Raw genomic sequence first — 26,406 nt, 5'->3', positions numbered from 1 at the left:
CGCCTTAGCCTTCCTGACCGCCCCCCTGCAGCCCTGAGCAACCAAGGTATAGTCCTTCCTGGTGATGGCCCCTCCCTTCCATTGGGTGTATGCCTCCCTTTTAGCTAGGAGACATTCCTGTATGCTTTTGGTGAGCCATGGGAGCTTTTGTGCCCTCTTGCCCCCTTTGATCCATGTTGGGATTACCTCCTTTGTGCTTGGAGGATCATCTCCTTAAGGAATGACCACTCTTCTTGGACACCCAACTCCCCTCCCCTCCAGGACCTCAGTACCTCTCCGACTATTCTCCTTACCTCATTGAAGTCCACCCGCCTGAAGTCCAGGGCTGCTGCCTTGCTGCAGACTTTTGCCAGCTTGTGCTGGATGGTAAATTCCAGCAGGTGATGATCGCTGTAGCCCAGATGGTCGAGCACCCGCAGCCCCCTCACGAGGTTGTTGCCTGTGGCCAGCACCAGGTACAAAAGGGCGTCTCCCCTGGTGGGGCTATGCACCTCTTGGGTTAGATGGAGGTCCTGTATTTTGGCTAGGAACCTACGTGAGCAGTCAGACCTGGCTGACTGCTCTTCCCAGCAGATGTCTGGAAAGTTCAGGTCACCCATGATGACCACGTCTTTTGACCTAACTACCTCTGTGAGCTGACTTCAGAATTCCTGATCTAGCTCTTCCCCTTGGTTAGGTGGTCTGTAGTAGACCCCCACCGTTAAGTCCCTTTCCCCTCGACTTCCTTGTATTCTAACCCAAAGCACTTCAGTGTGCCCCTCATCTGACCTTGTGCTACTTGATGAGGATGTGTATTCCTCCTTGATGTAGAGCACCACTCCCCAACCTTTCCTCCCTGTCCTGTCCCTCCTGTACAGCCTATAGCCCTTTATATTCACTGCCCAGTCATGTGTTGGGTCCCACCACGTTTCTGTAAGCCCCACTATGTCTGGCTTGGTGTCAGCTAGTAGGAGGCTAAGTTCCTCCTGCTTGTTCCCCATACTATGAGCATTTGTGTAGAGGCATTTGAGGCCTCCTGAAGATGTGCGCACTGGCCCCCTAATCTCAGTACTGCCTGGGCCCCTGTTGCTTACCTGGGTATTTGTTCTGCTCGTCGTTGGTCTAGGCTGGGCTGTTCTTGTGGGTGTTGCTTGGTTTAGTGGTCCAAGGCTTCCTCTGCCCTCATCTTCCCCTTCCCCTGACAAGCCTAGTTTAAAGCCCACCGGAGGAAATCCACCAACCTAGAAGAGAACACACGCTTACCTTTGGGGGACAGGTGAAGCCCATCCCACCCAAGCATGTCTCTCATCGTGATGTGAGGGTCGTTATCTAGAAAGCCGAAGCCTGCCTCGAGACACCATTCCTGAAGCCACCAGTTGATCTTTCTGATGCAGGTCTCATGTTGTCTTCCATGTCCGCTCACTGATAGGGCAGAGGAGAATACCACCTGTGCCCCTATCTCCCTCAGCACGCCCCCCCCAGAGTGTGGTAGTCCATCATCAGGTGATCAGGGCTTCTCCTGGCTGCATCATTAGTACCCACATGGATTAGGACCATGGGGTAGTAATCGGCGGACTCGACCAGGGCCCCTCCTTCCTTCTCCTGCAGGGTCGCCAGGGCCTTGTACCTGTTCTCCAGCTGGACTGGAGGAACTGGTACTGCTTTGCTGAGAGCAGTCCTGGTTCTGGATGTGATCATCTGCCACTCTGCAGTGGAAGTCACCTCCTGGGGTGCTTCTTCCTTGGGTGCATGGCCCTGCAGGGAAAGGAAATAACCATCAATTTCATCCTCTGCCTCCCTGATTCCCCTCAGCCTGCTAACCTCCTCCTGGAGCTCCCTTACCTGTGCCTCCAGGGCCGTAAAATGGGCACCTGCAGGACAGGTGTGGGGGCCCCCAATCTCTGCACCCCAGCCCTGCTGGGCATCCCACACAGGCCAGGGGGCAGGGGGACACCAGCTCCCTCATGGGCTCTGTCTGGGTGGAGGCCTCTGACAAGCCCTGGGTAGGCACACCCCCTGGGCAGGGGCCCTAGCAGCACTTCACATCGACACCATTGTATAAGTTGCTGTTTATTTAGAGTTTTGTGTGGTACCTTCGCCCTACCCTTGCAGGAGTTTCCCTTCTGGCCCTTCCTGCCTGCCCGCTGGCACGCTCTTACAGAGTGCGCCTGTTTGCATGCTCTGTTCACGTGGCGCGGCATGGCTCTCTACTGGCTCAGCTAAAAGGGATCCAGGGGGCTTCCCCTCTGGATCTGGCTCAGCTGTGCTGGGTCCCTCTGCCCCACTTACCTTTGGGGGGATCAGCTGTTGCTGCCCCCGCTGCTGGTTCTGCTGTTGCTGCATCCGCCTCTGCCTCGGGTCAGGTAAGGGGGCACACGTGTGTGCGGGATGCATGTGTGCCTAGATCCCTTCTCTTCTCCCTGCTCCTGGCTCCCAAGACCTGTACCCTCCAAGAAGTAGCAGATCTAATAGTCCTGGTGCAGTTTCTGACAGACCTTGGCAGTAGCTGTCAGTGGTGGGTTCAGCACTTCCAACCCAAGACAGTAGAAGCAGCTCTGTGGCTCACTGAGGATTATGCTGCCACTGAGGGGGATGGAGATACCCACAGAAGAGATTGTCCAGGGATCCCAATGACTGGACCCCACCAGGTGGACCTAGCCAGTCCTGATGGAGTGAAGGAGTGCTGAGTTCGGGGTGGGAAGCCCGGACCTGGGACTCTAGGTAGGTAGTGTGCTACAGGTATGGGGAGAGAAGGCACATATCCTGATTTTGCCCATAGAGACCCCAGGCTGAAGCATCCATTGATAACATTCATGATGCAAAGATGGACTGCAGCTTTGGTTGGCATAAGAGGCCGGGCTGCCAGAACAAGCACGTGGTCGAAGTTAGGGTGTGGGACACTATCATCCCCGCTGTCATCAACACTGGGTGCTTACAATTGATGATATGAGCAGACCTCTTCCTGTCCCATTTGGGGAGTCCTGAGAGCCCAGTGAGCATGATTTGTATCCATGGGGCCTCATACACCTATGAGCATACAGCTCACAGTGCTGGGTCACACAGAGGAGATTGCAGTGGGCTTAGCCAAAACTCTCCCTTACCCCATGCTCCTAGGGGTGGATTGGCTTTATCTGGAGGATGTGGTCACCTAGGTCCTGACCAAAAGAGGAGATGAGTGTGAAAGGAACCCAGGGGCAGCTTGCTTCAGGACTCCGGAGGAGGACAAAAGAGAAAACCTAGATATGGAACAGCTCATAGGCAACGGGTACTTCTGGGACAAACAAAGACAAGAAGCTCTGTTTCAGAACATCTGGCAGTCCCAACTGGCCAAGGACAAAGGGGAAACAGTGGACCCTGGGAGAGTGAGACAGAGCCCACGGTTTGAGGTAAGGGGAGGGGGGAGGAATCCTCTATCAGGTGGAGGACCAGGAAAATGGGGAGGAGAGGTGCCAGATTCAAGTTCCCCAAAAGTACTGGGAGATCCTGCTGTGGGTCACCCACACACTCCAAATGGGGGGGCACCTGGGTTGGGACAAAACAGAGGTATATCTGAAAAGGCGAGTCTTCTGGCCTGGCCTCTACAAGATGGTGGAGAAGTTCTGTGCGAATGTCCCAAGTGCCAGAGGAAAGGAGGGGTGAAACTGGCTACGGTGTCTATGCCCCTGGCTGGGCATCCCTTTGATTGAATTGCCCTAGATGTGGCGGGACCATTTCCATGAAGCCAAGCAAGGCACCAATTCATCTTGGTGATTATTGACTATGCCACATGCTTCCCTGAAGCAGTTCCCCCTAAGGTAAGTAACAGCTACCGCAATAGAAGGGACCATCCTGAAGTGGATTGTGTGGGTTGGTATTCCCAGGGAAATCCTTACTGATCAGGGGAAGAACTTTATGTCCAGGGTCCTAAAGGGGATTTGCCAGACCCTAAAGATTAAGCAACTCTGAACTTTCATTTACCATCCTCAGACAGGTAGTTTAGTAGAGCGCTTTAACTGCACCCTGAAGGGGATGATTTGAGCCTGCATCCAGGGAGATCCACAGAGATGAGATACCATGATATCCCCACTACTTTTCTCCATCAGGGAGGCACCTCAGGCCTCCACAGGGTATGCCCCATTTGAGTTGGTGTATGGCAACAACCCCTGAGGACTACTATACATTGTATAAGAAGAGTGGAGAAAAGAAGCCAGAGACCCAGCCCAGCCTTGAGCAGCAATCGACTTTTGGGAATGACAGAGGAAAGCTCAAGAGATAGCTCAGAAGAATCTGAACTGAAGTCAGGAGAAGCAGAAGCAACATTATGATATGCAGATTACCATGAGAGAGCTTCAGGTAGGTGACTGGGTGTTGGTGCTGCTTCCTAACAACTCCCACAAGCTCTTAGCCCAGTGGTAGGGGCCATTTCAGGTGACAAGGTACACAGGTCCAGTGAACTATGAGTTCCTCCGGATGGAGCCCACCTGGAGATGGCAGATTTATCACATCAATTTGTTACATAGGTGGCGCCAATGCAAGGGGTGGTTGATGAGAGAGCCAGGGGGTCTCAAAGAAGGGGAAGAAGTCGTGATACCCCTGGGTTCGACAGTCCTCCCGGGTGGACCCAGAGCTGATGACCAATTAAGCCCTGAACAGTGGGAGAATTTGAGGACTCTAATAAAAGAGTTCCAAGACATTTTTAGAGAAGTAAGAGGAGAAGCCCAGGGCGTCAAACACCAGATCCTAACCCCACCAGGGTGAATAATACACAACCAGTGGAGAAGCCTGCCTCATCACCTCTGGCCAGCAGTCAAGCAGGAGATAGACCAAATGAGAAAGCTAGGAATTACTGACGAATCTTGGAGCCCATGGAGGAGCCCGATAGTGGTAGTCCTGAAGGCAGATCGCTCAATTCACCTGTGCATTGACTATCACAGGCTGAATGAGGTCACAGCATTTGACGTTTTCCCTATGCTGCAAGTGGATGACATGCTGGAGAGAGAAGCCAAGCCTGATATATATCCACCCTGGATCTGACCAAGGGCTATTGGGAGATCCCCATGGCCACAGCAGACAAAGAAAAGACGGCCTTCAGAACTCCATGGGGCCTGTTACAATTCAAATGAATACTGTTTGGGCTACATGGGGTGGCCGCCTCCTTCCAGCAGCTGATGGAACAGGTACTAGGCCCCCATCAAGAGTATGCTGCTGCGTACATCAATGACATTATTGTCTTCTCACAGGACCGGGAAACCCACCACCAGCACTTATGGAAGGTCCTGGAAGAACTCAGATGGATAGGGCTAATGGCCAATCCCCAGAAATGTGCACTACAGAAGAATGAAACACAGTACCTGGGCTTTATAGTAGGACAAGGTAGCATAAAGCCAGTGGTAGACAAAGTGGCAGCCATACGATAACACCCCTCGCCATGGACACACAAACAACTGCAATCATTTCTTGGCTTCACCAATTACTACCGGCGATTCATCCAGGGTTCTCAGAAAAAGCAGCACCCCTAATAGAGCTGACTAAGGGTCACCAGAACTCGGTTAGGTAGAATCCAGGAGCCCTCCACACTTTTGAACAACTTGAAAAGGCCTTGTGTCAACATCCAGTATTATATACCCCGAATTTCCAGAAAACATTCTTTTTGCAAATGGATGCATCCAGCATCACCTTAGGGGCAATTCTCTTTCAGGAGGAAGGGGATGATGAAAGGCCCATAGCCTTCACCAGCAGGAAGCTAACCCCAGCAGAGACCCTCTATTTAACGATCAAGTGAGAGTGTTTAGCCATCCAGTGCAGAGTAGAGCTTTACCATTATTACCTTATGGGGTGGAAGTTTGTGCTGATCACAGATCATGCCCCTCTGTGCTGGCTGTGGACACGACTGCTCAGCTGGGGCAGGTTACATACCTGGGGAAGCTCCACAGCTCCACTGAGTGCAGGGAAGAGCTGGGGCTTCATGGAACAGCTTGGCAAGGGAATCCCGGGGAAGGGAGTCACACCAGGACAATGGGCAGGCAGGAGGAGCCTGCATAAGCACTCAGTCCCTCAGGACAAGCGACCATGATGAAAGTGGTGGCAAGGGAGGTGGCGGAGCAGCCAGGACCGCTCCCAGCATGAAGCAGATGAGAAAGACATGGAGAACGTGTCTCGCTAACGAGGGCATTAGTTATAGACACTGTTATCTCTAGAATGTATCTGTGAGCCATCCGGTGCCTAATCACCTTATCTGTGGCCTAGACTCTCCTTGCTAATGAAGTAATTAGCAAGGCTATTGTTACTATTTAACACCCTGCTGGGGGAATAAAGCAACATTGGGAAAGTTACCAACCGGGTGACGTTAGTGACTCCTAACCCAGACCAATCACTGAACACTCTTCTTTTACTTCCTATCTAAGTCATGGCAGGCGAGTCTGGAGGAGGTCAGGGCCCACCTGTTCACACAGACAACTTATTGGAGTATGTCATAATGGCTGCAACTGCAGTTTTGTTTAGGGATCACATGCTGCTACTAGAGCAGACGGCTGTTCAGACCTCCATGTGAGAGATGGCACAATCCACAGAAGTCACTGGTCCCTGACCCGCTTAACTCCCCAAAAGCATTTCCCTTGTTTGTAGAATGTGTATCCTGCAAGCAGATCAACTTAGAAAACTACTTTCCTAAAAGAAATGAACAGCTCAGAGGGTCTGGAGCATCAAGGATGGCTGCTGCATAGGGAAACAGAAGAGGCAGAGCAAAGGAGAAGGGCAAAACTGCCCCATTGACCAGAAAGGACTTTGAGTTTCTCTCAGAAATCAAAGCTTTAAAGCCCTCTATAGAGACACAGTTTGATAAAAGCAGAAATAACAGAAATTTAGAGCAGGGTCACAGACATCAAGATAAAGATGGAGAAAACCTGGAATCAGCAGTAAACCTTTGAGATATGATTGGGGGGGGGGGGGGGACGAAACTTGCAGAGAAAATTGAAATTATAGAAAGTTGTGTGAGAACTGATATTTTGCGAGTTCAGCAACAACACTCTGAACCGTGCTGTGTTGAACTAACAGTCATTTATTATTATGACTCTCTGGAATCATATCCAGGGTGGATCTTAACAGTTGCATCAGTAGATGTAGGCAGATCTTATACCTGTTCTCCCTCTGACTTGACCCCATTCAGTCCTGTGGAGGGAGAGGAACCAAGAATTTCTCTCACTCCTCATGGCAGAGAACATGGAGTCCTAGTGCTGCAAAACTGCCACAAAGCAACTGAACCCTACATTGCTGAACATGAGGGCTTTGGCCTTAAAGGGACAATGCAAGGAAAACACAATAAGACACAACACCCCTTCCCCCTAGACAGAATAGTCAGCCAACATTTGGGGGGACTGCACTTCCGCTGTGGTCTTCCCATAGAACTGGGCTCAGTGACGGGTTCAGTGGATGATGGCTCTGTTAGCCTGTCTGGAGCCTCAAATGTGATGCTTCCTTCTGATGGTGATGGCAAAGGGTTTTTATTGATGGAAACAGGTAGGCAGTTCCCTAGTTAATCCATGGCTGTTGGTGGTAGACTGGTGCTTGGAGATTGCTCGGGTGTGGGGTCATCAGTAGGAGAACACCCACACAGCTGGTTCCACATAATGGCTCCAAACTTGTCTGTTGTCAGTCTGGACTGTATATGATACGGGTCCTGTGGCACTTACAATTTTAGATTGAACCCACTGTGGGTCTGTCCCATAGTCCCAAGCAAACAGTCTCTCATGGAATTAAAAGACGTAAGGTACCAGATGCCAATGTGGAGTCCAACTCCTTTTCTTTCCAAAACTGCAGGTCTCTCACAAGGTCTGGGTTAACATGGTTAAGGCATGTCTTTCGACATGCCCATAAGAAGCTCTGATGAGCTTCATAAGAAGCTCTGATGAGCTGGACCCTGTTGCAGGGCAAGGAATTACATGCTGAGCAAACAGAAATCTGGCCAGTCTGATAGGCCAGTCTCCTACAAAAATCCTTTTCAGTGCATCTTTTGTTGTCTGCGCCATTCTCTCAGCTGGGCCATTGGCCTGTGGCCTGCAAGGTGCAATGGTAACAGTTCAAATGAGGCTGTGGCTGGCAAAATCTTGGAACTCTGCTGAAGTGAATGCACTGTCATTATCAGAAATGATAGTACTGGGCACCCCATGGGTTGCAAACAGCTGATGGAGAGCTGTTATAGTGGCAGATGATGTAAGAGTTGAGACAGTAATCACTTCAAGCCATTTTGAGTACAAGTCAACAACAATTAAGAAGTTCTTACCTGGAAAAGGGCCAGCCAAATCAATGTGGATGTGTGACCAGAGTTCCTTTGTCATTTCCCAAGGGAATACTGGTGCCTTCGGTGGATTATGATGGGTTGCTTGATAAGTGCTGCACTCCCTCCCTTCACAACACTTTCTATGTCATTGTGCATACCCGGCCACCATACATAACTTCTAGCCAGCACTTCAATTCTCACAATGCCTAGGTGTGCTGCGTGCAGCGTTGTCAGTATGATTTGGCATCCTGCTTCTGGAATTACGACATGATTTCCCCACAAGAAGCAACCCTTGTGTGCAGACAGCTCATGCTGACATGATGAAAATGGCCTGAATTCCTCAGCCAATTTGTCTGCAGACCAGCCCCTCCACACCCAGTTGAGGACATGGGCAAGGATAGGGTCTTTTGCAGTCATCCTTGCTATCTGATCAGCTTGAAGAGAGGCTTCTGGCATGGATTCCAGCATGAGGACTTCCGTTGACGGAGGAGTAGCACATCAGTTATTTGTAGTGGTAGGCAGCTCAATGCATCAGCATTTGGAATTGTTTTCCCAGGTTTGTACACGAGTGTATAGTCATATACATTTAGCATGATGCTCCAGCGTTGCATACGGGGAGACAAAATAGGAGGAGTTGGTTTGTCCATAGTAAAAATTCCAAGAAGGGGTTTGTGGTCCGTTCAGATTTTGAATTTGCAGCCATAAATGTAATTGTGAAATTTTTTAACTCCTGCAATAATTGCCAATGCTTCTTTATCAATCTGTGCATAATTCCTCTTGGTTGAAGTCATTGTTCTTGAGTAAAAAGCAATGGGTGCATCCATGCCATCAGGCAATGTGTGACTGAGGACAGCGCTGACACCAAATGGTGAGGCATCAAAAGTAATGGACAGTGGCTTCTGCTCATCATAGTGAACAAGGACAGACTCTGATGTCAGCAACTTCTTGATGCCCTGGAAGGCTTTGTTGTGCTGGCAAGTCCACTTCCACTGAGCTCCTTTATCCAGTAAGTGATGAAGGGGCTCTGCTATGGTGGCTTTGTCTTTCAAGAAGACGTGATAAAAGTTGAGAAGTCCTAAGAATGCTTGAAGATCCTGGCGCAGACAAGGTTCCTTGGGTGAATCTGATATCTTTTATTAGACCAACCCAAATAGTTGGAGAATAGTTATTAAGCAAGCTTTCGGGTTCAAAAACCCTTCGTCAGGCTAAGGAAGTTGCAGCAGTTGGTGTGTGCTCTTCCTGGATGGAATGAAAAGTAAAGAAGCCAGGGGCTGGGCTGGGGAGTCAGTTGCCAGGCAGATTATAATGTGTCAAAAATCCAATGTCTATATTTAGTCCATGATTTTTAGTATCCAGGAGGCTGATGAAATGGAGCTCATAGGCTCGTCTCTGGGAAGTGTTGTGTAAGTTTCCCTTGAGGATCAGGACCGAGAGATTGGAGGGAGAGTGGTTTTCTTGTGAGAAATGTGCAAACCACTCTCTCTCCAATCTCTCAGTTCTGATCCTCAGAGGAAACTTACACAACACTTCCCAGAGACGAGCCTATGAGCTCCATTTCATCAGCCTCCTGGATACTAAAAATCATGGACTAAATATAGACATTGGATTTTTGACACATTATAATCTGCCTGGCAACTGACTCCCCAGCCCAACCCCTGGCTTCTTTACTTTTCATTCCATCCAGGAAGAGCACACACCAACTGCTGAAACTTCCTTAGCCTGACGAAGGGTTTTTGAACCCGAAAGCTTGCTTAATAACTATTCTCCAACTATTTGGGTTGGTCTAATAAAAGATATCAGATTCACCCAAGGAACCTTGTCTGCCTATGTCCTTAGACCAACACAGCTACAACCTACACCCCTGAAGATCTTGTCTGCATTTTGGTATAGGGGTATCATGTTTTGCTTTAACCTTGTCTTCAACTGGGTGAATGCCAGAAGCATCAATCTGATATCCCAGAAAATTGATACTGGAAAATCCCAGTTGACATTTCTCTCTTTTTTTCCCTGATACCTGCTTTATCGAATCTCTGTAAAACTTCTCTGAGTCTCTCAGTGAGTTTCTCTCTAGACGGCCCCATGATCAACACATCATCAAAGTATGGAGCAACCCTGGGAATTCCTGCTAGCATTTTCTCCATGAACCGCTGGAAAATTCCTGGTACCACAGAAACTCCAAACTGGAGGCGCTTGACATGAAATGCTCCCTGGTGTGTAATTATTGTTTGGGCCTCAGCAGCCTTGTCATCCACTATGAATTGCTCATAGGCTTGAGCAAGGTCAAGTTTGGCACAAACCTTCCTTCGTGCAAGAACAGACAGTAACTGGTTAATGGCAGGCACTGGGTGCGGGTCCTGCTTAAGTGCTTTATTAACAGTGCACTTGTAATCCCCACAGATGCAAACACTGCTGTTAGGTTTTAAAACAGGAACAATTGGTGTGGCCCATCTTGTATGTACAATTGGCTTGAGGACCCCTTGCGCGATAAGCCGATTTAATTCCGCATCAATTTTTGGCCGCAGTTTGAAAGGTACATTCCGAGGCTTCATAAGGATAGGGGCTATCACAGGATCCATTTGGAACGTCACAGGTGGACCAGAGTAAGTTCCTAATTCCTCAGAGAATACCTGGGAAAACTCCCTTGCAAACCTTTCCAGACTTTCTGTGCAGAGACTGTGTATGCCTTGAATACTGATTCCCAATAAGGATTTGAAAGAAAACATAGGACCCTGTACTCCATTGTAGTCACACAGGCGACACTCAGGTTTCACTAACTTGGGGATAGAGTGCCGAAACAACTGGAAGAATGTGTTTTCATCTATGAGAGATACTCCCAAGCCAAAGTCCACTTCCATTAGCATTGGTGGACTCTCAAACTAGGGTAATCTGCATAAGAAGCAGTGTCAGGAATAGGTAAAAATCCCTTTGAAATCAGTAGGAAGACTGTAACTAACTCCTGTGGTATTTGGTTCTATTAGCATAGTTGGTGTCCATTAGCATAATTTTAGGCATGCACTAGTCCTGCAGCCTATGTTAGCCCAGGGTGAAGAGGTTCTGACATGATGCTATGGAAGAAGAGAAACCAGACCCCATGCATGGTAACCACATCAGTACAGAATTGTAAGACAGTAAGATATTCCTAGACACTGGGGTGGGAATGTTCAAGAGCATTAAACAGTTGTTGTGAGATTATGGCATGTTTGTGTGAGGGCTGGGAGCGGTCTGAGGCCCATTTTTTTTCGCACGGCGGGCTGTGGCCAGCAGCCTGGACACGCCGGGTCGGGGAAGGCAGGCGGCACGCTAGAATTAGGCACGGACGCTTAATGGTTGTTTAAGATTGTTTACTTACACCATAGATGGTTGCGGTGCAGGCTGGAAAACTTCCAGGAATACTTCGCTTAAATCCCAGTTTAAGGACTCGGACAGAGCTCTGGATTCACTCACATGAAGTTTGTTAGGCTCTGTGGAACTTGTGTGCGCAGGGAAAGGGTACGTCAAGGATTTTGCTCGGCGACGGGGAGAGGCAAGAGGCTGATCAGACCCCTGATGCCTTCTTGATATTCACGCTGGGTCCAATAGGCTCCGCAGCGCTTCGAGATCTTCACGAGACGTGAAGTCTCCTCCTCCTGATGTTCGTGGAGTCCTCCAACTTGGGCAGAAACGACTCAAGCCTCTTATACGGCTAGCAAGCCAATCGCTAGCCGCCACGTAGGAATAATTTAGAACTGGCCAATAGTGGGGCACAAATTTAAATACAAATGGCGGGAACTCCTTGCAACGTGCATTTCTGTGCTGCAATGAAGAAATGCACCCTGCAAAGAAAGCTACAAACGGTGGGAAAATAATTTAGCAGTGCCAAAGCACACACAAACAAAAAAAATCACACCCTTGTGTTGTGACAGTTTGGAGGGTTTCAGTCCATCTCTTCAGTCTGACTTCTGGAAGATTGTTTCAACCAGCTGTCTTCATGTTGGCGATGGTCTGTGAGATGCTTGAGGTAGATGTCTCTCAACCATCAGATGTATCAGATTCAAAGTGGCACCTCATCAGTTTCTAGTAGTGGCAGGGTACACTGCAGGCTTGCAGAATGCTTTCATTGCTTGGGTCCCATGCTCCAAGTCTCCCAACAGTCAACATCTGCACTAACACGTTGTCCCCTTTCTCTCTCAGGGTATTAGCCAGAGGTTTGCATTTGGTGAAATTTCAGTGAAAGCATCTGGACCAGGATAGTCACATTGATCACCAGGATCTTTTTTTTTTTGTCCTCTTACAACAGCATCTGGACACAGCTGGCTGTCAACCTGAGGCAGTATGGTCCACGTTTACCATCCTGACTGACATCAAGATGGAATTAACTGGGCAATCTTGTATGGCATTGTGGTGAAGTTATCAGGTTCTTGTGTGGGGCCTGCAGTTGCACAGGATGTGGAGCAGGGTTTTACCCTCATAGCCACCCCTCCAACCAACACTTCTTGTCTCTGTGGTCATAGCAAATGTGAGGCAGTTGAGACAGGACCAGTAGATGAAGCACCAGTCTAAGAAGCACATGAAGTTCACCCAGATGATGAAGTGGTAAAGAATAAAGGGCATAGAAAGAGGCTCATTTGACAATCCAAGAGGGAAGGAGACTGAACTGAGTAAATAATGAAGGTGGTAATACTTGGGCAAGAATGTATAAAAGAATACACCGAAACAAAGTGTAGGTATATTAAGTAGACCAGCTATAATCTATTACAAAGAGGTGAAGGCAGTCCCAGCTAATACATATTCATCAGCCTTGTAAGCCAGTGTCTCTAGCCAGATTGTTTGAATATTAAATTATGTAAACATAAATTGATAATACAGATGATAAATTCTAAGAGTTGCTGCATATTATTTCCTTTGTAAGTGGGTGGTAAATCCAAACTACTAAAGTGTTGGAGTTTGTTTCTATATTTGCCCAAATAAATATTTGGCTGAAAAAAAGTTTAGAAAAAGAAAATGTTATTAAAATACATAAATATAAGGGGGATTATGAGTTTCATCGATCTTCTCCTTGTGGTCAGGATTCGTTTTGTTGTTGCTGTTGAGATTATAAATGTGCCTTTCCATGATACCTACAGGGCTAGAACCAAATACCACTGGAGTCAGTTTTAGTCTTCCTACTAATTTCAAAGGGATTTCTACCTATTCCTGACACTGCTTCTTATGCAGATTACCCTAGTTTGAGAGTAAGAACCCTGTCTTTGCCCATCTGCTCATCCATATAGACAAAAGGGAATTTTCATAGATACTTGGAAGGGGAGGCTTCTGTGCACTGCATTAAAATCCTAGCAAATGCCCACCAAGCATACACAGAGGTATTCTTAACTCTACTTTTAAAATCCTCCAGCCACAGAACTGTAATAAGCCTCAATGAGTGCTGTGCCAAGGTCAAGTTTCAGCTGCAACTGTTCTGCAATGTCTTTGTATTAAGCGACATAAATAGAATATTTTTATAATAGATCAAACTTTTCACTCTCACGTTGTAGGGATTTTTTTTTCAAAGTTACACCTTATGTATATCACTCATTTTTCTGAGCCAAGAATGGATACCTTCAGCTGAAAAAGCAAACATTTAAGCAATAAGAGGTTTTTAAAAAGGATATAATAATGGTTTTGCTCTAAGGTAGAAGATATTAGAACATTATTCTGACATAAAAAATATCTCAGTTCCTCAACTGACTTATTATCCTGTGCTTTAATAGGAGCAATTTAGAAAATGTCCTTCATTTGTTAAGTTACTTCCTTTAGCAGGATCCCTGAACACTTTGTAGACATATATAGCAATCACTTCATGCAACACTCAAACGCAGCCCAGGAATGTAGCAGCTGTTTTACAAGTGCACAAAAACATTAACACAACAGGTCTGCAAGCCAAGTTTTAGGCAAAGCTTAATCAAAACTATGAAATTATAAACCCACTAAAGGGCTTGAAAGAATGTTTTGTAACTGGAGTAGGAAACCATGAGCACCAGCAGCAGCAGCACAACATGCTTTTTAACAGGTAAGAGTCAGAACTGGCTTAAGGAGATTAGGTTGATTAACAGAGGATTTAACATCCCAACCAGTTCGTTTTAGTAAGATTTCATAAGGAGAAACTTGAACGAGTTGCATCTGTTTTGTAAACTGTTTACTGCTTATTCTAAATGCTAAGTACTTCCAACTGGCATATCCAACTCCCTGATACTTTGCCTGGTAATAGGTAATATCTTGGTATTGGAGTGTACATGAACAGAAGCTCAGTTGTAGAGAAGACAGAAATAGATCGCATATTTGACCCAGCTTCCCCCCATATTTCCCTCACACATCCCTTTCTTGTGTCTTCATGCTGTGCCACTTCGTGGATACCATTGTTTTCCCTTTCTTTCCCTCTGTTCCTCAGCTTGTCCCTTACTGGATTTCTCATTTAATGGCAACTACCGTGATTCAGATTGGCACATACTTCTGTGTGCCCCTGACTTGCATGCTTGCAAGCTCCATGTGCTTGCATTTTTCCTCATGCCCAGACTAGGTGTGTGTACCTGAAACAGGAAAAAAAAAAATATCTTGGTATTGGAGTGTTCATGAATGGAAGCTGAACTGTACAGAAGACAGGAATCACTTGAAAATGTGGCCCTGCAAAGCTCTCAAACAGACTCCTTAATGTTTTGGCAGAGTTCATAAATGTCATGGCTAATTTGGTGGGGTTTGAATTTCTTTCTGAACTTTTTTCAGTCATAATTTTCAAAGGTTAGTTTGGTTACTATGGATCATTTGTAATCTTTACTACCACAGTTCTCTGCATCATTAGGCATAAAAGGTGAAGCACAGTTTAACAGCCCTAAGACTAATATTTACCTGCAAGCAAAGGGCAATTATTAACAGGTCTATGTCAGAATGGCAGAAGGTTTTGAGTGGAGTCCCACAGAGGTCTGTCCTGGGCCTGGTGCTGTTCAAGGTGTTTATTAATGATTTGGATGCTGGCACAGAAAGCTTCTTGAGCATGTTAGCAGATGACACAAAACTGGGAAGGATTGTAAACATTAAAGAATATGAGCACAATTCAGAAGGATCATGACAGATTGGTAGCTGGGCTAGAGCTAACAGGATGAAATTCCCTGTGGACAACTGCAAGATACAACACGTCAGGAGAAATAATCAAAACCACGAACATAAAATAAGTGACACCTGGCTAGATGGCAGCACTATGGAAAAGAACTTGGGGGTCTTGGTAGAGCACAAGCTCAATGAGTTCGCAGTACGATGTAGCCACACAAAAGGTGAATGTGGGTTTGGGATGTATCAATAGAAGTATTAGGTGCAAAACATGTGAGGTAATAGTGCCTCTCTGCTTGACAGTCGTTAAGCCTCATCTGGAGCACTGTGTGCAGTTCTGGGCTCCATATTTTAAAAAGGAAGTGGAGAAATTAGAGAGGGTTCAGAGGCTGGGAACCAAGGTGATCAAGAAGTTGGAAGGCAAGTCATATGAAGAGAGGCTGAATAAGCTCAGCATGTTCAGTTTGCAGAAAAAGAATTTAAGAGGGGGCATGGTAGCAGTCTTCAAAAATCTGAAGGACTGTCATAAAGAAGAGGGAAAGCACCTTTTCTCTCTTGCTGCAGAGAGGAGGATATGGATCAATGGCTTGAAGTTGCAGCAAAGTAAGTTTAGATTTGGATATCTGGAAAAACTTCTTCACTGTTAGACTGCCTAGGGAAGTTGTGGACTCTCCGTCACTGGAGGTGTTCAAGAAGAGGTTGGACAGCCACTGGCTGGGGATGATCTAGGTATAGCTATGCCCATGTTCTACCAGGGTATTTCTCATCCTTCTGGCCCTTACTGGTTACTCCCTCTCCCCCTTTCACCTCTCGTCCATCTTTTTCTACTACATGTGTCAGGGTGTTTTTAAGCCTTCCCGGAGGCATTGGGTGTTAGGTATAGTCAAGGCTGGGTACTTTGACTGGGTTGTGCCAATGCTCCTTCTGGAACCAAAACTGGAGGTTTCTTGGCTAGAGGTTCTTTCCTCTCCACTCAGGGTCAGATCAATCACCATAATTGGGGTATGGATTTGTATGGATTGTCGGGGTTTTTTGCCTTCCTCTGTAATTGGGGGGGGGGGGGGCATGGCCCTCTACGTGGAACCTCTTCAGCATATATTGACAACATTTAACATATGCAGGCCATTGGCTGCCATGGTTCTCTTGATTTACTTGTGGCAGGTTAGGGTGTTAGGTCTATGTTGATGGTAGTCTTATGTAGAGTTTACATAATGGTTTGGATAGGATGATCCTGCCTCAGGCAGGGGGGTTGGACTATATGACTTCTGGAGGTCCCTTCCAGCCCTACTTCTCTATGATTCTCTACAGTTATTTTGGGTGTAACTTCTGTATCATAATGAAAAAAACAATTTCTATTGCTATGACATGTGATAGACCAGAAATTCAAATTCTGGTTAGCAAACATGCCACAAGCTTGAGAGATTGGTCTTGTACACTCATTAACTGAAGGTCTCTTTCATGTTGTCCCTTCATGCTTACTGAGTTTAGATTACTGTTATTAATAACCACTGTGATCTGGCTGAATCAGTTTATTTGTTGACTTCAGTACCTAAATTCACTGGCTATGCTTTGTGCTCTATGCCGCTTACTTAAAAAAATCCCTAAATAATGTATTAGTGTGTAATATGCCTATGCAATATCTCTTGTAATGTGTTTTCCTTTTTTAATTAAGTTGCACTGGTATTAAAACTACAGCCATATGCCAAGCTGTGAATAGAATAGTAGTCAAGATATGTATCAAAAGCACATTGTTTTTTCTTTTTCATTCAGGATTATGTCACTGTGTTTTCAAGTGATGGATCTATCAGCATTTACCGTCAAATTAAAACATACAACCTCTTCTCTATTAGATATGAGAGCCCCTGTAGTAAATATACTGCCTTTGGATATGAAGTTTACTAAGCTAAATATGATTGCTCAGTCTCATCAGGGATTAGATAAAATACTGCCACATTTCCAGATATAGAAACATTTGTCTCTTAATTGACTAGTTAGCACCATAATTATGCATTACAGATATTTATTACAGCCTAGTATTAAGGTAAGTAAATAGTAACTGTTCTCCTCAATAGCTTTACAAAAAGGCATGTGGTTTCATTAGCCAAATGCAGACAACTCAGTTGCAACCACATATAGCTTGACTGCCTGCTGGGAATGATATAACATTATGCATGTGATAAGTGTCAAAGGGATGAGGACTGTGACTTGGGAACCATCAAAGCCCTGTTGACTCCAAACCTCTTTACTTTGCCTATGAAACTGAACCTTGTCTTGATCATGACAGTACCTGTTTAGGATTACTTACCATGTTTAAACATTTCTATTTTGCCTTTTAATCTTATACAGAATGCTGCACACTTTTAATCTCCTTAGTGTGTCACTCTCTTTTTCAGGCATGTTGAGAGCTTGACTGACTACAGATACATGCCTCAGGAATGTTAAGTTCCAAAAAACTGTTCCTTGGAGAGGTTTTTTATTCATAAATGACCTTCTTAGTGAGACCACGGTGGAATTAGGAATTGGTTGGGGAAATAATTGAACAGCTTTCTTAATTTTCCAACCAGAAGAGGTTTTTAAAAAACGTGTCTGCTTCCATAGAGCTCAAATCTACAAACCTTAAGTAGGCAAAGGTCAGACTGAAGTCAGTGAAACTCATAGCTGCACAAGGAATGTCTGTCAAGACTGGGACCCAGTAGAATAATAGTTCCAGAAGATTTTAGATTAGTACACCCGCATGCCTTGTCCTGTGTTCTGAACTCATTCATACTGGTGTAACCCCTGAGCAGTGACTGATCAACTACTAAACTGTTGCGAACCAGCGTGATATCACAACCTGGCTTGTTGTAATCAGTCCATGCTACGTGCCTTATGTTTTATAAACTATGTGCTGTCCAAGGAAAGTTTTTTTCTGGATGCAAGTCCCATCAGTATGTTAAGACAATTTGTGAGTGCCATGGAACAGCCAAATGGTTGGCCTTATAAACAAGTGAATTTGAATGCGGTTTTACAGTTACATTCTACAATGACATTTTATTTTGTGTCAGTACAAGTGAACCTCAAATTTTAGCTCAATTTCAATTAGTTTCCCAAGTTAGACTTCTCATCTCACACTTCTGGAATTTCATGTATAATACTGTAGTGTGAACTCAGCCAATTCTCATTTCCTTAGTTTTTAACCCCACCTCCCAATTTTGAAGAGGCATTCTAATTCATAGTCTTCAATCAGCTTTTTATTTGTGGTCATGGAACATCAAGCTTGAAGGTGGGAAGGTAGAAGAAAATTCTGAGCCATGGCTAATGGCTAGTCTTCCTATTGGATGAGAAGTAACCACAACTATCCCAGGAAACTGCAAAAACAGTTGGGACTCAAGGTGCCTTCCCCTATATTACCCAGAGAATATACCTAGAAAAGGTTCCGTAGTTCACCCCTCTGTGATATGAAATTAGATACATCCCTCACTGTAGCACAATAGGGTCCAGGTATAAGAGATGCTTAGCAGCGTAAATAGCAGTAGGTACCTAGGGCACCAACCCTGAGTCCTGCTGATCTAGAGAGGCATCCCCTCTTTGTGCAACTGCCCTTGAGTACAAAGACATAAATAGTAAGGTTTGTATCCTGGAGCAACCCCCTTCTCCCATTTTCTGCCAAATTCCCCCTCATCAGTCAGTGGTGATAGGAATCAGGAGTGCATTTCCCTTTTCTGCACATTCCTCTATCCCTGAACTGTGCCTGCTCAGCCCTTCCTGATCTGTTTCTCTCACCTCCTTACTGTAGCCATCACTTCTCTCACTGCTGATTTCACCTCTTAAAGCAAGTCAGCAGCAATGGGAATTGGCGGCAAAGGTAAAGGGTGCCAGGTGAGGAGCATGACAGTAAGAGGTCAGACCTTCGCACACAGCAGAAAGGGCTGGGGAGTTAGCAGCTGGTTTAGGCACTGAAGCAAAACAGTTCAAGGGGAGCAGGAATAGTGAGACTAGCCTAGTATTCAAACCTTACTAGTTACACTTCTGGCATTGCCATGATTTCAAGAGACCCAATTTTTTTCTTGGGTTGCTTAAGATTTATTTAACTATCTTTAGCAAGCTAGGAAGCAAGGAATTATGCCAGAGAAGCTTGCTACAATACAGTTCTTTCAGGCCAGGCTGCAGGATAATTTAGCCCCCTAGGGACAGTTAATTATTAGTTTTAATAAGGAAATATATCAGGACTAGGGATGAATAAATTGGCTTGGATGGGATAGGATTTATCATGGAAAAAAGGGCAAAAAGGTTTTAAAGAAATTGATTTGGTATGAAGCTAAGCAAATAATTTACAATAAAACTGATTACTGAATGTTAGGGTCTTTTTCCGCTCGTTAAACTGATTTTCGTTTTATTTCTTGTCCAAACCAATCTAAAAGTCTTGGAGTTTGACCTGGACTAATCATGAATTTTTAGAGATTAAAGCTTTTTGCTTTGAGATTGGTTTAGTTAATCATTATTAGGCATGTGGTAGTGTTGATATTACCACACTGGATGCAGCCCCAGCACTTGTGTTTACAGAACTTAAAGGTTGGTTTGTGAAAATATCTGAAAATGAATTGTAGGAATTGGTTTTCCACAAACATTTCCATGAGTAAACCGCTATCATTTGAACATGAAAACAAAAGGGTTGGGAGTAAATAATAGTGCCATTAAGCTAATCCAATGTTATAATAAGACAAAAAAATATAAGTTTATGATGGTTCCTAGGCAGGGAGTGTTTTCCTGTCCCACCCAACTTTGAGATTTCAGAATCTCCTTTTTCTGGATTTGGATGGCTCTAAGACAATGGTTTCAACCTTTTGGCCCTGTTGGCTAGATGAGGGGTGCAGGTCTAGTCCATGGGCTGGATTGGGTCCCTATGACAGGATCAGACCCAATGCCACCTCTGTCTGGTCCAATACGCACTAATCGGAACTCAGGACTCCACACCACCTCTGCCCGGCCCCCACACACAAGGGTCAGGCCCCAAGGGTCAATGCTGTGTCTGCCCAGCCCTGTATACCATGATTGGGTCCCAGGACCTGATGCTACCTACACCCAGCCTCTGAGCATGGGGATCAGGCCCCAGAGCTCCATACCACCCATGCCAGGCCCTGCATGCCAGGATCAGACCTGTGCTGTTTATATTTCCCCTGCAATTTAATTTAGAATAAGAAATGAAGAGTACCTGGCCCAAACTATTGTACATCAGTAAATGGCTACCATGTTCCAATCCAGAAAGCAGAAAAATAGTTTCCTGGAGAGTATACAGTTTTGTCATACTTTTCAGATGAAAAACTGAGTACAGGCAGGTAAGTTATTGAAATTTTCATATGGACTGTTTCCTAATAACACCACACCATAAATTTAAGGATGGCTTTGATGTCCACATGCAAAAGGATTCCAAAGTGGAATATTATGTCTTATCTTAATATAGAAGGAGAAAAAACATAGCATCAGGATACTTGTGTTTTAAAATCACATAGCAAGTATCCTGATGGTATGTAAACTCATCATCTCCAACACTGCAAGTTTTTCCATTTATCAAAGAAAGAAAACTGCATCAGCAGGGAAGTCCCCAGTGGAATGATACAGAATGCAACCATTTTCTCATTTAATACTGAATTTCTGATTCTCACCAATTAGCTGAATCATCTTCAGCTGCAAATCCTTATGCATAAAGCCAGCACTGTTAATAAAATATTGCTGTGTGTCATTTGATAATATGCATAGCTTTTAATACAAGTAATTAATCAATGGGGAACTATCACTTCTAAAACCCTGCACTCCTGACTAAATGAATGCTTGATTAAATTAATGACAACAGGTAATAAAAAAATATTTTCAAACTGTACTGAAAAGTAATCTTAGGAGTTGTCATTTTAATACTCTGTGAGCTTTATATACTGATATAGAGCAGCAATATTACAATCAGTACAGACTTTCCATTCTACCTGGAGCATAACAAAGTACACTAGATTACTAATGCTTAGCACTTCATTTTTGTGCATATTTTACATGAGCTATAAGAACACATTTCCTAGAGTTCAACCTCTTTTGAACTCTTAGTATATGGCTTTGTCTATTTCTAGAAAGTTACAGCACTGATTACATCAGGATAGTGAAAGCAGTACTTTCTAGTGTGATGCTGTTAAATATATAAAGTGTCACTGTAACTACTCCATTACAGGAAGGGGAATAAGTCACCTCTATACACCTTTGTGTCAAAAGGGCTATTACATGTGTGTGTAAATGTATGAGTATTGTGATAGGCCCTTGCCCTGCCACTTAAGGAGGAACTGCCCCTGATCCTACTCGCCTGCCATGACTTTCATATTCCCAGTACCTCTGTGATGTTGCTCATTAGTTCTTACTGGCTCAGGAGCACCTTCCTTGGCAAATCTTTTGTGGGGCTCCTCCTTCCCTGCACCACACCCCTTTCCACTAGGTTGTTATCATAGATCCCAGGCAGTGCCTTGATGTCATCAAAGGCCGTCTGATGAACCGGTGGAATGAAGCACAAGGGTCACAGGAACTTCCCATGATTCTGTAACACTTTGAGAAAAAGGCTAACAGAAGAGACAATATAACTCAACATTGCTCAGCCTGAGCAGTGGGCAAGGCACTGTTGCCCTTTTGCTGAGCTGCTTGATCTTGAGTGCTGGGGCTTAAGGGTCTGCTTCCCTGATCCTTCTTTCCCTGTCTTTACTTGACCCCTTTTTCCCCAGGGCTTTTTCTGGAAGTCTCTTGGTCAGATGTTCCAGGGGCTTCATGTGATCCCTGCTGGGCTTGCTTGTGGCCAAACATGGCTTATGTCCCTTGCTGGCACACTTTGGGCATGCAGTTGGTTTGCAAGGAGGTTAGGACATCACAGGCTGTCCCTTCAGGGTGCCCTCAGGGCCCACCAGGCCACTCCCTCACATCCCCATCTGACCTTTGTCATTCTGGGCTTCATGGTTTCTCAGGCTGGCTGGCCTTGGTGTTCAGGTCTGTACTGCCCAGTCACAGTGAGTGGGACCGGTCCTAGACGAGCTACCAGAACTGTGCCTGGCATTGTCTGGGCAGCGTGAATAGCGCATGCCCCCAGAGGCTGGGGGGGGGCATGGTGGCGGTAGGAATGCAGCGGCAGGGAGCAGGGAGCTCCCACAGATGTGACTGGCAATGTCGGTTGGGGGGAGAGGGGGTAGCAAGCGCCGACCAAAGGTTAGCAACCACCCACAGTCAGTGCCAGCAGTGGCCAGCAGGAATTGTGGACCACCTGCAGATGCTGCTGGCAGTGTCGGCAGTGGGGTGGTGAGCAGCGACTGCCCACAGGTGCCACCAACAGTGTCAGTGGTGCCATTTGCAGGGGGTGCACCACTACACTCAGGGGGTGCACGTGCACCCACATGCACCCCCTATGCGTCGCCCATGCCAGACAGCTTTCCTTGGCTCCCTGGCAAGCTGAAGCGGCAGCAGGGTGCCTCTGGGATCGGGGAACACATCTGGTTCTGGATCCAGCACCTGGGCACTTCTCATTTGGCTTCTGGTCTCTGGGCCCCCTTTCTGCATGCAGCCGGGGGTCTCCGGGCAAATCAGAGATGGACCTTCTGGCTGCAGTGCAGCAGCTGTGCTGGTTGCGGCCTGGCCACCTGGGCTGCACACCAAGGTAAGCCAGGCAGGGGGCTGTCACAGTGTGTATGTGTGTGTCTATGATATATGTAATGTATAAGTGTGAATATATGTATATGTATGTAAGCAAATGTGTATGTATAATAGTGTGTGTGCGTGTGTGTGTGTGCATATGTGTATGCATGCATATATAAGATGGTGTGCATGTGTATATGTCTCTATGTGCATGTGTATATGTATCTATACATATGTGTATGTATAAGACTGTGTGCCCATATGTGACTGTATGTTATGCAGACATATGTGTATGTATAATAGTATGTGTGCATATATATTTCCCTAACCAACACAATTATAGCAATACAATTCTTAGGTTTAGACATAGTCTCGTCCACAAATTAATATTGGTTTTGTTATTCCTCTTCCCATTAAGAATGCCTGGTCTACTCATAAACATTTTGCTGGTATAGCTCTCTTTGCTATTTATGAATATAGTGTTCTTCCTTCCTGCTGCATGACATAGTTAAAACCATAGTAAAGACAGAGTTATCTTGGCAAAAAGAGTCCTTTGGCCAGGAAAATGCATCATTCCCAAAATATATTAAGATGTGCCAGTATAAACTGTCTCCCCCCTTTGGAGGGATGTGATTATAGCCTTATTGTTAGAGCTGTAACCAGCAAACTCTTTTAGAGTCTAGACAAAGACTAAGCTATTAAAAAAAAATACCAGTTCCAGTATAACAGTGTCCACATGGCAAGGGGAGGAGAAACTATGCTACTCTTACTGTACTGGTACCTTTAAAACAACTTGCTATTTACCAATCTCAAGTACAGGTTGTTTCAGGGCATGAAGATGAGAGGAACTTCGACTGTTCTAAATTTAAAACAAAGCAAAATTATCTGCAATGTTTTGATAAGGCATTGGTATTTCTTGCAAGGTTTTCTCATTAATTACTTCAGTTAATTTACATGTTGGAGTATGAAGAAAATAAAATATTTGAGATTCAGACCTGCTTTTTCAAACAAATTCCCCAGCAGCAAGTTCTTTCACTCAGCAGCCTGGAAAGGAGTCAAGAGCACTTTTGACCTCTGGCTTCTACAGTTCCAGCCTTTATTAAACAAAGAACTAGGAAAATAGTATAAGATCCTTTTGGATGCTGACAAAAGCATACATCAGTGTTGAGGCTTTCAAGCTTTACTAATGAGTGAGCCTTTGTGGAATAATATTTAGGTTGCAAAAAACAAGGTTTCTTCTTTTATCTTCAGCTTTTTATATTAGCAAATTTAGGTCCTGCAGCTCCTTGACCCCAATGCATTTATCCTGTTCATTTATCCCAAAGCATTTTAAAGCACTCTGGCTCTAAAGTAAGTGTAAAAATGATGATTTCAAAGCTCCTTAATATTGATAGAGAAGTGGAAAGAGGCCTTAACGTAAATGAAAATAAGGTCCCTAGTGTCTGCCACTAGAGATATCCAGCATAATACAGGGATTTGCTGAAAGCACTAAAAAACACTTCCAGTCCTATGTTGTAGAACGGGGGCAGGCAATTATTTTGGCTGCAGGGCCACATAATGAGTTTTGGTGAGGTGTTGATGGCCAGAAAGGTAGCCCTGTCCCTTGACAGGAGCCCCAACCCCTTGTTGCCATCTGGGGATTGGAAGCCCCACCCCCTAATCCCTGTCATTTGCCACTAGAAGTCCCCCCCCCACACAACCCACCTCCCCCCCGCCACTGCACACAGCTCCTTTCCCCTGGAAGTACTCCTTTTGCAAAGTAGGTTTGCCATCTTGGAAGTGGAAGAAAAAAACAAATTATATACTAAAAATAAAAAATCTACTGTAACATATTTTAATTTTATTTTTTTAAATATTTTGTCCTGATTTGTATGTGTTTGCATAGTGTATATAGAAGTGATTGTATAATAGCTCAAAATGAATTCTTATCTTGTATATTGTGGGGAAGAAAGACGATGGGGGGTAATAGAGGATGGGTGTGTGTGTGCATCTGTATGTGGGGTTTGGGGGAGAGTGTAGGTATGTGTGTGGATGTGTGTGTGGGGATTGTGGAAGGTATGGGTGTGGGTGGGTATGGGGTTTGTGGGGAGCTGTGTGTGGGGGGTGTATGTAGAGTGTAGAGTTGTGTGTGTGTGTGGATGTGTGGAGTTTGCGGGGGGTTGTGTGGAGGGCTGTGGCTGTGAGTGGGTATGGGGTTTGTGGGGGGCTGTGGGTGTGTGGGTGGGGTTTGTGGGAGGAGTAGTGGGGATGTGTGGGTGTGTATGGGGTTTGTGGGAGGCTAGGGATGGGGGGGAGGTTGTGGGATGTGTGAAGAAGGAGGGTATGTGGGAGGTGTTGCTGGGGGGGGTGTGGGTGTGTGTGCATGGTGGGGTATGCACGTGGGCCTCCCCATGAACATTCCCCCCACCACTGCTCACAGCTCCTACCACCAGCGGCAGCAGCAGGCAGTGTAGCCTCAGGGTGCTCATGGCCCGTGGCAGGCAGAGCCCCCTGGTAGCAAGCAGTCCTGGTGAACTCCAGATCTGCATGTGGCCAGGCTGCCAGCGCTATCATGTGCAGCTCACATGCAAGTCCTGGATTTTCCACCCAAGCCATGTGCTTCTAGAGACAACCCTGCACCATGAAGCTAGCAGTGCAGGTCATAGGGCTTGACTGGGGTGGCAGGGAGAGGGGTGGTGCTGGCTCACATCCATAGGGTGGAGCCCCTTACCATTCACCATGACCTGCATGTGGCAGTGAGCAGGGCCAGACTGCTGGTTCTATTAAGCAGGGCTTTCCTAGAGGTGTGCAGCTTGGGCAGAGAACCCAGGAACTGCATGTGAGCCCTGTGTGATGAAGCCAGGCAGACCCCATCCCCTCCCCTGCCCCCCCCCCCCCAGCCTAGTCTCTATGCTCCTGCCACCCTGCCCTGGGCCCTGCTGGCCCTGGCCTAGGGTCACTGGTGTGAGCCCTGTGCTCCTGTCTGCTGCCACTTCTTTCTCTCCTGCCAGCCCACTTGCTGCTGTACCCCCTCTCACCCACTCCCTGCTGCCATTTCACTCACCTGCCCACCACTGTTGCTGCTTCCACTTGCTACTCCCTCCCACTACCACCCTTCCCCCACCCATCGTTGGGAATGCAGTGCATGCTGCCCCTGTGGGAGTCAGCAGGGCTCAGCCCCATACAAGCACAGCAGGGGTTGCCTGGGCCTGGCCTGGATACAGCACATGGGTAGGCACCAACCTGTGGGCCAGATGAAATCATCTGGTGGGTCAGACCTGATACATGGGCCATATTTTGCCCACCCCTGTTCTAGAAGGTAGCCACAGTATAAACAAGCAACATGTACAACAAGGGTAGAGGAACACTTTCCTTCTCCAGTCTTTTTTTTTTCTCTGCCTATTCTAGAGCTTTTTCTCCTTAGCCATCTGATTTCTTCTCTCTTTCTCAGAAGACAAACAGGAGAGATTCTCTTAAGAATGTAAGCATTTAGACTCAGCATATACAGT

Source organism: Alligator mississippiensis, chromosome 3, assembly GCF_030867095.1.
Source record: "Alligator mississippiensis isolate rAllMis1 chromosome 3, rAllMis1, whole genome shotgun sequence".
Lineage (NCBI taxonomy): Eukaryota > Metazoa > Chordata > Crocodylia > Alligatoridae > Alligator > Alligator mississippiensis.
This window is presented reverse-complemented; position numbering follows the sequence as displayed.